The sequence below is a fragment of the Triticum aestivum genome, chromosome 2D, assembly GCF_018294505.1.
Source record: "Triticum aestivum cultivar Chinese Spring chromosome 2D, IWGSC CS RefSeq v2.1, whole genome shotgun sequence".
Taxonomy (NCBI): Eukaryota; Viridiplantae; Streptophyta; class Magnoliopsida; order Poales; family Poaceae; genus Triticum; species Triticum aestivum.
In genome coordinates, this window is record NC_057799.1 from 78,865,747 (window position 1) to 78,881,565 (window position 15,819).

The following is a 15,819-nucleotide window of genomic DNA, read 5'->3' on the forward strand; positions in this document are numbered from 1 at the left end:
AGAACAACATGAGCTTGTATGTTTGCACCGGAAACTTGATTAGATACATCAGATTCAGTCAGTTCAGTATTGATTGGGGGAGTTATAAAATAAGTAGAAATTGGTTTCATTTTCTCATAGATTCCCTACATACAAGCAGTTTTACAACACCGTCAGGTTTAACTATTGGCCAGAAATTGAAGAGTTGAATTAGATATAATCAGGGATGTGATGTACCTGCTCGTTGCGCATGCTACTCTTGCAAGCTGCGACTGTCCGTTTGCGCAAGCTCGATGCCATGCCCGTGCTGCCGCCGCTGCCTCCCACGCAGGCTACACCCAGGGTTGGATCTTCATCTTCTTGTCCTTCCGTTCGCTTGAAGCCCGGCGACCGCCCTCCAACGAGGGCGCGAGGAAGTGCTGTGTCGGTCTGTCCAGCGGCGGCTAGGTTAGGAGCGAACCAGACTGGAGGCTGGAGCGAATGAATTGGGATTTTTCCTGCTGTCGATCGATATGGGAGGCGCTCGTTTGGGCCGCGAGCCTGCTATAGGGCCTGCCTTGCACTTATGTTATTGGCCCATCCAAATTGAAACATTTTTCTTCATTTTTTACATTGCCTGCTCGTGCGTTGGGACGAACAAAACTAGCGTGGGCCAACCTGGACGACTCAAACTAGGTGCACACTTTCCAGCCACCTGAGGCGGCCGCCCATACCAGCCCCTATGGTGGCGTCGCCCCTTTTTGCGTGTATGATTGGATAGTGAAAAATATTCCAGTGGCGCTTTTGATTTACCCACAGAATGGTTGAATTGCTTGTTTCTATGAACTGAGTTCGCCAATAATGTGAAGGATGCCAGTCTTTTCATCCTATTGTAGATTGCTTAGATCTCGATATGCCAAAAGTAATCGCATGAAATATACAGTAAAAGCCAGTGTGATGTGTTTGGCTACAACTAGTCTGACTACACGTCCTCATATAACATATCAAGGACGCACCATCTTACCAGATTAACCATTCGACTTACCCATGCAGTGTGGGAAGAAAGAAGTATTGGGACTGCGTATCCAAGCAATTGATGCCATGGACTCCTTCGTACAACCTTGTAAGCGAAAAAGAAGTTGCAGTGTACCTGTACAAAGAACTAGCGTAAGTTCAGTTACCTGCTTCTCGGAATTTTAGTTAGCCACTTATTGCAAAATTGTTCAATTACGTTGCTTGGCTTAATTTAGTTTGCTACTGATTACATAATGGCACAGCCTGTTAATCATATTGTAGACTGCGCCTATCTATGTGTTTGATACTTACTGTTAAGAATTACCTGTTTGCCTTAACTTAAATATCTACTTGTTTGTTTAACTGCTTTGCTGCTGCAACAGCGGGTTACAATGATGTTAATAACTACTTTTCAGCATCCAATTGAAACTCTTTAATTCCTTGTTTTTTTAACTGGTTTGCTGTTATAACTCCCAGTTGAGATGTTTTGCTAACTTCAACTTTTCTGAATCCAATCGGAACTTTAATGGCAAAACAGGTTAGCCCAAGATCAAAGAGCGAGGTCCCCATGGACGTTGCATCATCCCACGGCAGTGGCACCGGCCCAATCGTGCATTATGAATTGCCAACTGCTGATGCTCTAGAGGCTAAACTAGTGGTAGAAAGAGATTCTGCTTCTGCACTTAGAGATGAAGTTGACATGTTGAGGAAGCAAACAGCACAATCACAAGCAGTACTCAAGACAACCATTAAATATTTGGTGGATTTCAAAACGAAGCAAGCTGAGACTGACCAGATTGTTAAGGTCCTGAAGGAAAAAAGGAAATTAAATTCCTACTTGGTAAATCATAGATGAAATGTTCTTTCCATAGTTGAATAACCTTTGTGTTGTCTATTCATGTAATCAATCAAACCATTTGTTTTAGAGATTGTAACATCCCAAATTTTCAATTTGGAATGTTATACATAGATCATCATTGCATATCATAAATTTTTTTGCATTTCTGGCAAATCCTCGATAAATCCTAAGCAACTCAAGGACCCTCGGAGATAGTTGGGGATTTTCCCGATTTTTTTTCATATTTGATTTTCATCAAATAATAAAACGAGGATTTTGGTTTTAATTATTTTTCTCTCCGGAAAAATATTTCATTTAAAAATTTAATGAGAGGAGAAAATATGAATTCTCCAAAACAATTGAAATATTGGAGGAAAAATATTAAAAATCATTTATTGGATTTTATTCCGATTTTATTTGCAATTTTAATTGCATTAAAAAAATTGCACGTTTTCAAAACTGCATTTTTGTGTCAAACAAATGTTCACCCTGTTCTAATTATTTTAACTAGACGGGGAAAATTTGTTTTATCTTTTTTGGATTTTTATTTATTTTTCTACGAATTTTTCTCGGCGGAATGTTTAAAAAAAAAATTCGCGCCGCGCCCGACCGGGCCGAGGCCCAGCCGAGCCGCCGGCCCATCCCCGTGTCTCCTCCGCGCGCACGCCGCCCGCCGCCGCCGTGTCCGGCTCGGACGCTGCCGCCGCCGCCTTTCCCCTCCTCCAAGCAGCCCCCCCTCTCCTTATATACGGCCCCCCCTTCACCCCGCACCCACCCCGAGCCGAGCCCGCCGGAGCCGGAGCCCCGACGCCCGAAGGCCGCCGCCGTTCGCCGCCGCACGCCGCCGTTAGCCGCCCCCTCACCACCCCAAGCCCCGCCGCCCCTTTGCCGGACCCCGCCGGAGCCCGTCCCGACGAGGTATCGTCCCGATGCCGTTTTCCGGTTTTCTGGAAAAAAACCGTTCGTTTTTTTAAACAAAAAAAAACCCTAGATCGGTTTATTTTCTTCGGTTTTATTATTTTGTGAACGTTCACCGACCCGTTCGTTTCAACGAACGTGTTCGTCGAATTTTCTCTGTTAACGAACGTCCGTTCTTTAACCATTCGTCAGTTTTCTTTTTTCGTCGGATTTTTCCCGATTATTTCAGATCTCGATTTCTGATCGAATCTTCGTTTTCGTTTAACTTTTCGCTCGTTTACCGGAATCAGGTGATTCAAGCGCCTAAAGTTTCGTCTCGAAATTCTCTTTCCGTTTAACCTACTTAAACAAGTTTTTGCTACTGTAAAATTTGACCTAGATCCAGATTAGTAAATGAAGCTTGTTTCTTTCGCCGTTTGACTTTCGTTGCTTCGTTCGAGTTGATTCTTTTTGCAAACCGGAGTTCTTAAGTTGAACTTTCTGGTTGGATCTTTCATTCGAGTTTTACCTGTGCATTATATGAGTACTTATTGTTTGCTTGTTTGTTTGCGATAGAGTACCCGGAGTGTGCCGCTTGTTACTTCGAATCGCTAGGTTTCGCGGATCATCAGCAAGGCAAGTAACACTTTGATCATACCTTTCCATACCCAGTTTTATTGCATTAGATCAATTCCTCAAACATTGCATGATTAGGATCTAATTAAACTGTGGGTATTGGGAAGTAGTTGAGGTAGTACCTATTACCTGTTTTATTATCAAACCCTTGGGAGTTACTTCTACGTTGCTATTATATTGCCATGCTATGCTCGTAGACGTGGATTGGGTTTGAGAGATTTCCATGACAGATGTGAGATTGTTAATTAATGGTTTACTTAAGGTGGCAACTAAAACTCACATCTGGGTGGATTGAGGTACCTGGGTATTCCAGGATTGCTTGTTTTTCTTCTGGACCGCCACCCAGGTTCAAAGGGATCATGAGATTATTCATGCTAGAAACTTCCGTGTGCAGCCGCAAGCTATTATGGGCTCTAGCATAGTTGATTAAGTTGTGTGAACTCTTACAGTGGTAGACTAGCAGATGTAGGGGAAAGTAGGTGTAACTGTCTACCCATACGTAAGGTGCAAACACTTCTGAAAGACTGTGTCTCGGTCATCCGTTTCTCAAACAACATGTAGTGCGAGAATCAAGCGGAGGCGATCGAGTCTTGTGGGGAAAAGTGCACAAACCTCTGCAGAGTGTACAAACTAATCATGGTTAGCTGTGTCCCCGGTTATGGACAACTTGATTATCTAGTACTTGGATTATCATGTGAATCTCATCATGTTACTTTAATTAATTTTGTTGGGTTTAATGATGATTCTTAATTGGGATTGAGATGCTGTCAACCATCTCAATGTTCAACAACCACCATGATAGTTAAATAAAATTTATTCCTTTGCAGTAGGGAAAAATTGGCTTTTCGCAAAACTGTAACCATAGAGCTTTCCACCAGCCATACATGCATGTAGTATAGCATTATTATGTTCATTATTCTCTATGTGTTACATTGCCAGCATATTCCATGTGCTGACCCGTTTCGGGCTGCAACGTTTCATGTTGCAGACTTTTCAGACGACGAGTAAGGTGCCTTAGGTCGTGGTCTTATACTCAGTGATGCCGTTGGAGTTGATGGACTCACTTATCTTCCAAGTCTTCCGCTGTTATCGTATTTAGATGGCCTTAAGCCATATTTATCATACTTATTTCTCTTCGGAGATATTCGATGTAATAAGTGTGTGATTGCTACTCTGTTATAAATCCTCCATTTGTACTGTGCGTGTCAGCATTACTGATCCAGGGATGACACTGGTGCACAGCAGCACAGACCATTTGAGGTCTGGTCGCTACAAAGGTGGTATCAGAGCACACGCTGACTGTAGGACACGACCACTAAGCTTAAGCCCTAGAACACTTCTCTCTTCTCATTTCTGACCCCTCTCCACTTTCTACTCTTTTAGGAATGGCGGATGCAAGGAGCAAGTTCATGCAACCAGATGAAGACACGCCTTTTGGACGACACTTGAAGGAAGTCACTAAGTACTTGAACATAGGAATACCAAGCATCACCGGAACCTACAACGCCACATTACCCGAAGAGGAGAGCTGGAAGATTCAAGTTCACATTCCAGGAAGGACGTTTGTGCCAGTTACTGAACCCATAAGATTGGTTTTCGAAGCATCAACCTGGAGTTTAGGGAAGAGCATGGCCGCCCACATCGCTATGGGACGCATTGGAGAAGTCTACCACAAGGAGCTTAAGGATACCATTTATCAGATTTGTGGACGCCGAGACGAGCAATGGGAGATGATCAGAACCAGGAAGGATGGGTCAATTGCAGCTTTCATTCAGGAGCAAAACCAACATATTCGTCGCCAGGAGAACCAGTTGTGCTCAGACAAGGAAGAACTGAAGAAGGCATTGACAAAGATCAAGGAGCTGGAGGAAGAACTCAAAGCTACACGCGAGGATTGTTTGGAGGAAATCGTCGCACTAGTAGGGAAGAATGACGACCTGGAGAAGAAGATTGGAGTATTCATGGGAAATCCAGTGCCAAAAGCAAAAGATGACGAATGCACTTGCCCGGATAACTACATCATCATCGACGACACCGACTCGGAACCAAGTGAAGATGACTTTGTTGATGAAGCTGGAGCAGACATCATGGAGTCTTCAACTGATCAGAATTTCTAGTAGACCACCATATCAGTAGTAGTTTTCCCCCATTTAATAGTATAGTTCAAGCACTTTGTAATGCTAGTCAGATCAATTGTATGCTTTGTTTGAATTGGTTGAGTGATATTGATTGTATTTGTCTCATGAGCATATGGGTAGTGTTTTCCCTCTAGACCTAAATTCTATTCTTAATTCTCATCTTTTCTAACCCATCAGATGCCTCCGAGACGCGACACCGGATTTGTCTTCCCACCAGAGATCACTCAGTTGATTCAGCAACAGAATGCCCTGATGCAAGTGTTAGTGCAGAACCAAGGCAACAACAACAACAACCCACCGCCACCACCACCTGTTGATCACTTAGCCCGTTTCTTGAGGCTAAACCCGCCGGTGTTTTCCAGTAGCACCGAGCCGATTGTTGCAGATGATTGGCTCCGCAAAGTTGGAAGGGAGTTGACCACTGCAGCAGATGCGGAAAGAGTGCGTTTTGCCGCACATCAGCTTGATGGACCCGCAGCATCATGGTGGGAGAATTACACAGCCACACACCCTATTGACACTGTCACATGGGACCAGTTTCAGCAAGCTTTCCGTACAGCCCATGTTTCAGCAGGAGCTATGGCTATGAAGAAGCGTGAGTTTCGCAACCTACGCCAAGGAGGATGCACCGTAGGCCAGTATGTGGAGGATTTCAGTAAGTTAGCACGTTATGCACCAGATGACGTTGCTACAAATGCAGCCAAGCAGGACAAATTTTTGGAAGGACTGAATGATGAACTGAGTATGCAGTTGATGGTAGCAACCTTCAACAACTACCAGGAGTTGGTAGATAGAGCTCTCATGATTGAAGGGAAGCAACAGCAGATTGAAAACCGTAAGAGGAAGTATGGACAAGGGAAGTATAACTCTGGAGCTCAGCAGAAGCCACGTTTTGCCCCGAAGCCAGGAGGACAGTTTCAGCATACCCATGGAGGAGGTAGTTCGCACAATCATAATGGCTCCAAAAATGGTAATGGGAATGGAGGAAGCAATGGACAGAACCGCACCAACCCATCTACCCCAGCCAAGAGGGACCTAAGCCAAGTCACTTGCTTTAAGTGCCAGAAGACTGGACATTATGCCAATGAATGTCCTGAAGCCCAGAATGGAAATGGCAATGGAAGCTCTGGGAAGAAGCTGAACCCGTTCAACAAAGGACACGTGAACCACGTGAGCGTGGAGGAGGTTGAAACTCATCCTGATGCAGTAATAGGTAAGTTTTTGGTTAAGTCATTTACTGCAACCGTTCTTTTCGATACTGGTGCATCGCATTCATACATATCAAGGGGATTTGTGAATAATTTTAAGCTGCCCACCAAAGTTCTCAGAACACCTATGTTAGTAACCTCGCCAGGAGCAGAGTATATGGCAAGCCAAGGATGTTTTCAGATGCCATTGGCCATTGGTAGGCATGTTTTCCCCTCAGACCTAATAGTTTTGGAGTCGCAAGGTTTGGATGTGATTTTGGGAATGGATTGGCTATCGTTGTATGGAGGAAACATCGATTGTGCCAGCAAGTCGATTTTGCTTACCACCCCAGAAGGAAAAAGGATTAAGTATGTATCCCGGCATATGCCGAAGAGGACTCAAGTAAATTCCTTATCAGGAGTTGTACAAGAGGAAGTACCAGTGGTGAAGGATTATCCGGATGTATTTCCAGAAGAGTTGCCAGGCATGCCACCGGATAGAGACATTGATTTCTTGATTGAACTTTTGCCAAGCACAGGGCCAATATCTAAGAGACCGTACAGGATGCCCGCAAAAGATTTGGAGGAAATTAAGAAGCAGATTAAGGAGTTACTGGATAAAGGCTATATTCGCCCAAGTTCGTCACCTTGGGGATCACCAGTACTTCTAGTGGAGAAGAAAGATGGATCATTGAGGATGGTTGTTGATTATCGTGGATTGAATGAAGTGACCATCAAAAACAAGTACCCATTGCCGATGATCAATGATTTGTTTGACCGCCTACAAGGAGCTAAAGTATTTTCCAAGATCGATCTGCGATCAGGATACCATCAGTTAAAGATTCGAGAGCAGGATATACCTAAGACGGCTTTTACCACCAGATATGGACTGTAAGAGTATACTGTTATGTCATTTGGTCTGACTAACGCACCTGCCTATTTCATGAACCTGATGAACAAAGTGTTTATGGAGTATTTGGACAAGTTCGTCATGGTGTTCATTGATGATATTTTAGTCTTTTCCAAGAATGAGGAAGAGCATGAGGAGCATTTGCGATTGGTACTGGAGAAGCTCAGAGAACATCAGTTATATGCCAAGTTCAGCAAATGTGAATTTTGCCTGAAGGAAGTTGGATTCCTCGGACATGTTATTTCTGGAGAAGGAGTAGTAGTAGACCCTGCCAAGGTTGACACAGTGACAAGTTGGGAATCACCCACGTCAGTTGGAGAAATCCGGAGTTTTCTTGGACTTGCAGGATACTACCGGAGGTTCATCGAGAATTTCTCGAAGATTGCTAAACCCATGACTGAGCTATTGAAGAAGGACACCAAATTCAATTGGACCGAGGATTGTGAAGCTAGTTTTCAGGAATTGAAGAAACGATTGGTTACATCACCAGTGTTGATTCTGCCAGATCAACGCAAGGATTATGAAGTTTATTGCGACGCTTCTCGTCGAGGACTTGGAGCAGTGCTTATGCAGGAAGGAAGAGTTGTGTCATATGCTTCACGACAACTTAAACCCCATGAGAAGAATTATGCTACACATGATTTGGAGTTAGCAGCCGTGGTGCATGCGTTGAAGACATGGAGACATTTTCTCATCGGAAACCATTGTGAGGTGTACACGGATCACAAGAGTTTGAAATATATTTTCACGCAGAAGGAGTTAAATCTCAGACAGAGGAGATGGTTGGAGCTTATTAAGGACTATGATATGAGATTGCATTATCACCCAGGAAAGGCTAACGTAGTAGCAGACGCGTTGAGCCGCAAGAGTCATGTCAACACCCTCATGACAGGAGAGTTACCTCAGGAGTTAGCCGAGGACCTTCGCGAGCTATGTCTGGAGATAGTCCCAAGAGGCTATTTAGCGACACTGGAGATTCAGTCTACCTTGATGGAAAGGATCAGAGAAGCTCAGAAGACAGACAAGGAGATTGACGAGATAAAGGAGAAGATGAGCAAAGGAAAAGCCAAGGGATTTCGTGAGGATGAGCACGATACTTTATGGTTTGAGGACCGCGTTTATGTGCCCAATGATCCGGAGATCAGGAAGTTGATTTTGCAAGAAGCCCATGATTCACCGTACTCGATTCACCCAGGGAATACCAAGATGTATTTGGATTTGAAGAATACTTTCTGGTGGACCGGAATGAAGAAGGATATTGCGGAGTATGTAGCAGTTTGTGATGTATGTCAGAGAGTGAAGGCAAAGCATCAGAAGCCAGCAGGATTGCTACAACCATTGCCGATACCCGAATGGAAGTGGGATAAAATAGGCATGGATTTTATCACCGGATTGCCAAGGACTCGTTCAGGCTATGAATCAATATGGGTTGTAGTCGACCGTTTGACGAAAGTAGCTCACTTCATTCCAGTGAAGACCACTTACACCAGTGCTAAGTTGGCAAAGATATACATGACCAGGATCGTATGTTTGCATGGAGTTCCGAGGACCATTGTATCAGACAGAGGAACCCAGTTTACCTCGAAGTTTTGGAAGCAGTTACATGAAACATTGGGAACCAGGCTAGAGTTTAGTACAGCCTTTCACCCACAGACAGATGGACAGACCGAGAGAGTCAATCAGATTTTGGAAGACATGTTGAGAGCTTGTGCACTAGATTATGGATCTAGTTGGGACGACAATTTTCCATATGCGGAGTTTTCCTACAACAACAGTTATCAAACCAGTTTGAAGATGGCCCCTTATGAAGCTTTGTACGGAAGAAGGTGTAGAACACCGTTGTTATGGGACGAGGTTGGAGACCGTCAGTTGTTTGGACCGGATTTGATTAAGGAGTCTGAACAGAAAGAGAGGTTGATTCGCGATAGGCTCAAGGTAGCCCAGTCCAGGCAGAAGAGTTATGCTGATTCTAAACGAAAGGAGACGGTTTATGAATCCGGAGACCGAGTGTACCTTCGAGTATCACCACTTCGAGGAGTGAAGCGCTTTGGAGTTAAGGGAAAGCTAGCGACTCGTTTTATCGGACCATACAGAGTTTTGGAACGTATGGGAGAAGTTGCCTACAAGCTGGAATTGCCCGAAGGATTGTCTGGAGTTCATGATGTATTCCACGTTTCCCAGTTGAAGAAGTGCCACGCAGAGATGGCTGAGATACCGCTGAGAGATACAGCGCCGCTGGAACCGATTCAGCTGGAAAGTGATTTGACCTATGAGGAGAAACCAGTTAAGATTCTTGAGTATGCCAGCCGAGTCACCCGCAGTAAGGTTATCAAGTTTTGCAAAGTCCAGTGGAGTCACCACACGGAAGATGAAGCCACCTGGGAGCGAGAGGAAGATCTACGGAAGGACCACTCCCACCTGTTTTCTAGCCAACCCGAATCTCGAGGGCGAGATTCATCTTAAGGGGGGTAGGTTTGTAACATCCCAAATTTTCAATTTGGAATGTTATACATAGATCATCATTGCATATCATAATTTTTTTTTCATTTCTGGCAAATCCTCGATAAATCCTAAGCAACTCAAGGACCCTCGGAGAGAGTTGGGGATTTTCCCGAATTTTTCATATTTGATTTTCATCAAATAATAAAACGAGGATTTTGGTTTTAATTATTTTTCTCTCCGGAAAAATATTTCATTTAAAAATTTAATGAGAGGAGAAAATATGACTTCTCCAAAACAATTGAAATATTGGAGGAAAAATATTAAAAATCATTTATTGGATTTTATTCGGATTTTATTTGCAATTTTAATTGCATTAAAAAATTGCACGTTTTCAAAACTGCATTTTTGTGTTAAAAAATGTTCACCCTGTTCTAATTATTTTAACTAGACGGGGAAAATTTGTTTTATCTTTTTTGGATTTTTATTTATTTTTCTACGAATTTTTCTCGGCGGAATGTTTAAAAAAAATCACGCCGCACCCGACCGGGCCGAGGCCCAGCCGAGCCGCCGGCCAATCCCCGCGTCTCCTCCGCGCGCACGCCGCCCGCCGCCGCCGTGTCCAGCTCGGACGCCGCCGCCGCCGCCTTTCCCCTCCTCCAAGCAGGCCCCCCCTCTCCTTATATACCGCCCCCCCCCTTCACCCCGTACCCGCACCCACCCCGAGACGAGCCCGCCGGAGCCGGAGCCCCGACGCCCGAAGGCCGCCGCCGTTCGCCGCTGCACGCCGTCGTTCGCCGCCCCCTCGCCACCCCAAGCCCCGCCGCCCCTCGCCGCCCCTTCGCCGGACCCCGCCGGAGCCCGCCGACCTCGCCGGAGCCCGTCCCGACGAGGTATCGTCCCGATGCCGTTTGCCGGTTTTCTAAAAAAACCGTTCGTTTTTTTTAAAACAAAAAACAAAAAAAACCTAGATCGGTTTATTTTCTTCGGTTTTATTATTTTGCGAACGTTCACCGACCCGTTCGTTTCAACGAACGTGTTCGTCGGATTTTCTCTGTTAACGAACCTCCGGTCTTTAACCGTTCGTCAGTTTTCTTTTTTCGTCGGATTTTTCCCGATTATTTCAGATCTCGATTTCTGATCGGATCTTCGTTTTCGTTTAACTTTTCGCTCGTTTATCGGAATCAGGTGATTCAAGCGCCTAGAGTTTCGTCTCGAAATTCTCTTTCCGTTTAACCTACTCAAACAAGTTTTTGCTACTGTAAAATTTGAACTAGATCCAGATTAGTAAACGAAGCTTGTTTCTTTTGCCGTTTGACTTTCGTTGCTTCGTTCGAGTTGATTCCTTTTGCAAACCGGAGTTCTTAAGTTGAACTTTCTGGTTGGATCTTTCATTCGAGTTTTACCTGTGCATTAGATGAGTACTTATTTTTTGCTTGTTTGTTTGCGATAGAGTACCCGGAGTGCGCCGCTTGTTACTTCGAATCGCTAGGTTTCGCGGATCATCAGCAAGGCAAGTAACACTTTGATCATACCTTTCCATACCCAGTTTTATTGCATTGGATCAATTCCTCAAACATTGCATGATTAGGATCTAATTAAACTGTGGGTATTGGGAAGTAGTTGAGGTAGTACCTATTACCTGTTTTATTATCAAACCCTTGGGAGTTACTTCTACATTGCTATTATATTGCCATGCTATGCTCGTAGACGTGGATTGGGTTTGAGAGATATTCACGACAGATGTGAGATTGTTAATTAATGGTTTACTTAAGGTGGCAACTAAAACTCACATCTGGGTGGATTGAGGTACCTGGGTATTCCAGGATTGCCTGTTTTTCTTCTGGACCGCCACCCAGGTTCAAAGGGATCATGAGATTATTCATGCTAGAAACTTCCATGTGCAGCCGCAAGCTATTATGGGCTCTAGCATAGTTGATTAAGTTGTGTGAACTCTTACAGTGGTAGACTAGCAGATGTAGGGGAAAGTAGGTGTAACTGTCTACCCATACGTAAGGTGCAAACACTTCTGAAAGACTGTGTCTCGGTCATCCGTTTCTCAAAAAACATGTAGTGCGAGAATCAAGCGGAGGCGATCGAGTCTTGTGGGGAAAAGTGCACAAACCTCTGCAGAGTGTACAAACTAATCATGGTTAGCCATGTCCCCGGTTATGGACAACTTGAGTATCTAGTACTTGGATTATCATGTGAATCTCATCATGTTACTTTAATTAATTTTGTTGGGTTTAATGATGATTCTTAATTGGGATTGAGATGCTGTCAACCATCTCAATGTTCAACAACCACCATGATAGTTAAATAAAATTTATTCCTTTGCAGTAGGGAAAAATTGGCTTTTCGCAAAACTGTAACCATAGAGCTTTACACCAGCCATACATGCATGTAGCATAGCATTATTATGTTCATTATTCTCTATGTGTTACATTGCCAGCATATTCCATGTGCTGACCCGTTTCGGGCTGCAACGTTTCATGTTGCAGACTTTTCAGACGACGAGTAAGGTGCCTTAGGTCGTGGTCTTATACTCAGTGATGCCGTTGGAGTTGATGGACTCACTTATCTTCCAAGTCTTCCGCTGTTATCGTATTTAGATGGCCTTAAGCCATATTTATCATACTTATTTCTCTTCGGAGATATTCGATGTAATAAGTGTGTGATTGCTACTCTGTTATAAATTCTCCATTTGTACTGTGTGTGTCAGCATTACTGATCCAGGGATGACACTGGTGCATAGCAGCACAGACCATTTGAGGTCTGGTCGCTACAGAGATCATGTAATAATTGTTTTTTTTTGTTTTTTGGTTTGTAATTTTATTTGAGCACAAGTCTGTATTAGTTGATAAGACTCGGAGACATTTCATTTGGATTGCTATGCCAGACCTACAAATATGACAATCGGGCTGAATGTGCATTCAGCAATAGTGGTAGTATAGATGGACCATAAGTGGCACGCATCGGAAAGGGCCAAGATGCTGGCTAAAAAAAGGATGTTGTTGTAGCCAAAAAAAAGTACAGCGGCCTGGCTTATGTATGTTAGTTGATATTATTGATCCATATACTCTATAAGTGTTTATATGTCTGTTAGTTCTGTACATTCTTGGTTGATTGACTCGGTATTTGAATCTTGATACATCACTTGTGTACATATCTAAATGGGAGTACACATTATGCTGCGTGTGACATTTGAGTTGGACATGAAGTGTTCCAAATATTCGAATTCACCTTAAATTGGATTCTAGTTTCTGAATTTGAGTATCGGCATTTGTAAACCATATTCATATATGACAGTGGAATACATCTTTGTCGTCCTTTTGAAGATATATAAAAACACATAGAATGATTTATAAAGATTCATATAGGAATACAAAATGGATTCGAATTTAGTTGCCAGGGTAAACGTGGATGCTTATTGTCCCAAAATTCGAAAGAAGCAGCAAAATGTCCACTCCCACGTCGGCTGCCCGAAGCCGAGTGTTTGGGAGATGGAAATTACTGTCTACCCATTACACGGACAATCCATCGGCCCGATTTCCACTGCTCTAAATAGGGGTAGGTTAGTAACTTCAATTAGATGTGACACGACCGCCTCTGAGCCCATTCCAACACGGTGGGCGTCAAACATGGGTGGCAAAACTCATTTTATTCAAGCTCGTCCGGAAGACCTTTGTTTCTCCCTCCATTCCCCATTCATACACAGTGGGCGGCAAAACAAACTCGACTCAGCCGAAATCGATGTAGGCAAATATTTTCAATAGGGGCAGGTTTGTAACTTCACTCAGACGTGACACAACCGCCCTACCTGTCAGCCCCGTTCATACACCGTGGGCGCCAACCACCCTCTCCTCGCCCTAAATCGCTCTGGGCAAATATTGGCGAGATGCGAGATTACCGTCCTATCCCCAACCAACGAGACGTCCAAATTTTAAACGGGGGCTAAGTTCGTAACTTTCCCATATTTCAGACAGGAGCGTCCCAAAAACATGGTTCCCCGTACCTCTCCCTCCATTTTCCCATTCATACACCGTCCACGCTAGAACACCCCATCCCCACACCAGCCTCCGTCCGCCACCCCATCCATCGCCGCCGTCCTCCACCACATCCATCACCACCGTCCTCCACCATGCCAGAGAGCCTACCAAGACCGCATCGTCCACTGCTAGAGATGGACGTTTCTCATCCATGGCGACGGACCAATAGCCTTGCATCGCGTCCTCTCACTTCATCGGCGCCGTCGTCCTCTTTGCCGGGGCCGCTCACACGACCTTCTCTTCCACTGCAACGGGACTTATCCCCTGATGCACCCATCTACTGTCGCAGATCTGCTTCAACACCACCGACAGCCATCGCACCCCCGATGCCTACACGGCGCCGCAAGAGAGGTGGTACTTCATATCTCCTCAACTTTTTGATCTCAACCAGAAAATAGATCTTAACTTGGTTACTCTACTTTCTTTTCAGCTCTTAGAATTTAGTTCTTAGTTTGAAGCAAACAATGGATGCTAAATATCATTTCTCCGGTTTGCAGCTTCAAATCTGCCATGGCACAACCATAATACGATTTAATTGATCATGCTTAGGGTTTAATTGATCATGTTGGTTCCGTGGTGGTTTCTTTAATAGAAATTGGAGGGGAACCCCTCTTTTGCTAAAAAAATATGCTTAGAGTTTCCCCCTTTATGATCACTATACGATCAGAATACGTGCTTCATGTCATAATAACACTGCTCCACCCATCAAGCTAAACAAGCTTAGTTGTTCAAATACGAATCTGATATTATTAAAACAAAGTTGTTTAATTGGTCAGCTAAATGTTCCTAAATTAGTTTCAAAAATGCATGTTCGCCGCTCGGGTGTGTATCTCTACAGGGTGCCCATGGTGGGCCGACCCACCCTGGGATTTTGGGTCGCCCAGGCCCCGATTCCCCTCTGTTCTGCTGCGTGCTTCCGATCTCTACTCGCCCCCAGCCGCCTGCCTCGCCAGCGACTTGCCGTCCCCGGACGGCATGACTCTAGGAGGAGACGCCGGACTAACAGGAGGCCAGGAGCCGCTCGCCCAACAGCGTCACCGCTGCCCGGGCGCGCCGCCGTGCCTACCTTCCCAGTCCGTTCAGGGCTCAGGCGTGCAGCACCCACCAAGCCAACCCGATTTATCCTGAGATACGTCCTCAACACTCAGCAGCCACTCCTCATCACCCATTTTCTAATTGATTCATTACTCATTAGGCAGGACTGTCATTAGGGTTTGTTGTGTGCTCAGTGCTACCTACACTTAATGGTTCAGATGTATTTCGGTAATCTTTAGTACCTCTAAAGTTCACAGGGTTTTCAAAATTCCGGCCCTCGGAACAGAAACTAGTCATTTTGGATTGTTGGTCGTAGTGACATTGACCCAGATTACTATTGCAAGCCAGGTTTGTTGAAAATTTTACTTGTCTTTCTTACTCATTCGATATAATATCCAATTATTCATGTCGATTAGTTGCAAACAATAAGTGCTAGACAAACTTCTTCATTCAGATTTTGGACGGTCTCTTACTGCAGTTACAATTCTGCATACTTGTCCTAGTAAGCTCACAAGTAAATGATTGATTCACTACATATATGCTTGCCTTGTCATATTTGTTGTCAATATTCTTTTAGGGTGGACCACCCTGTTTCTAAATACTGGAACCGTAGACATGAGTGAATAGTATTTCTCTATGTGATCTCTTCCATCATGTGTGGGTAACGAACACTGCATTGTATAGAAAGAAAGTGTCATTTCCAGCTTTTACATAGGTT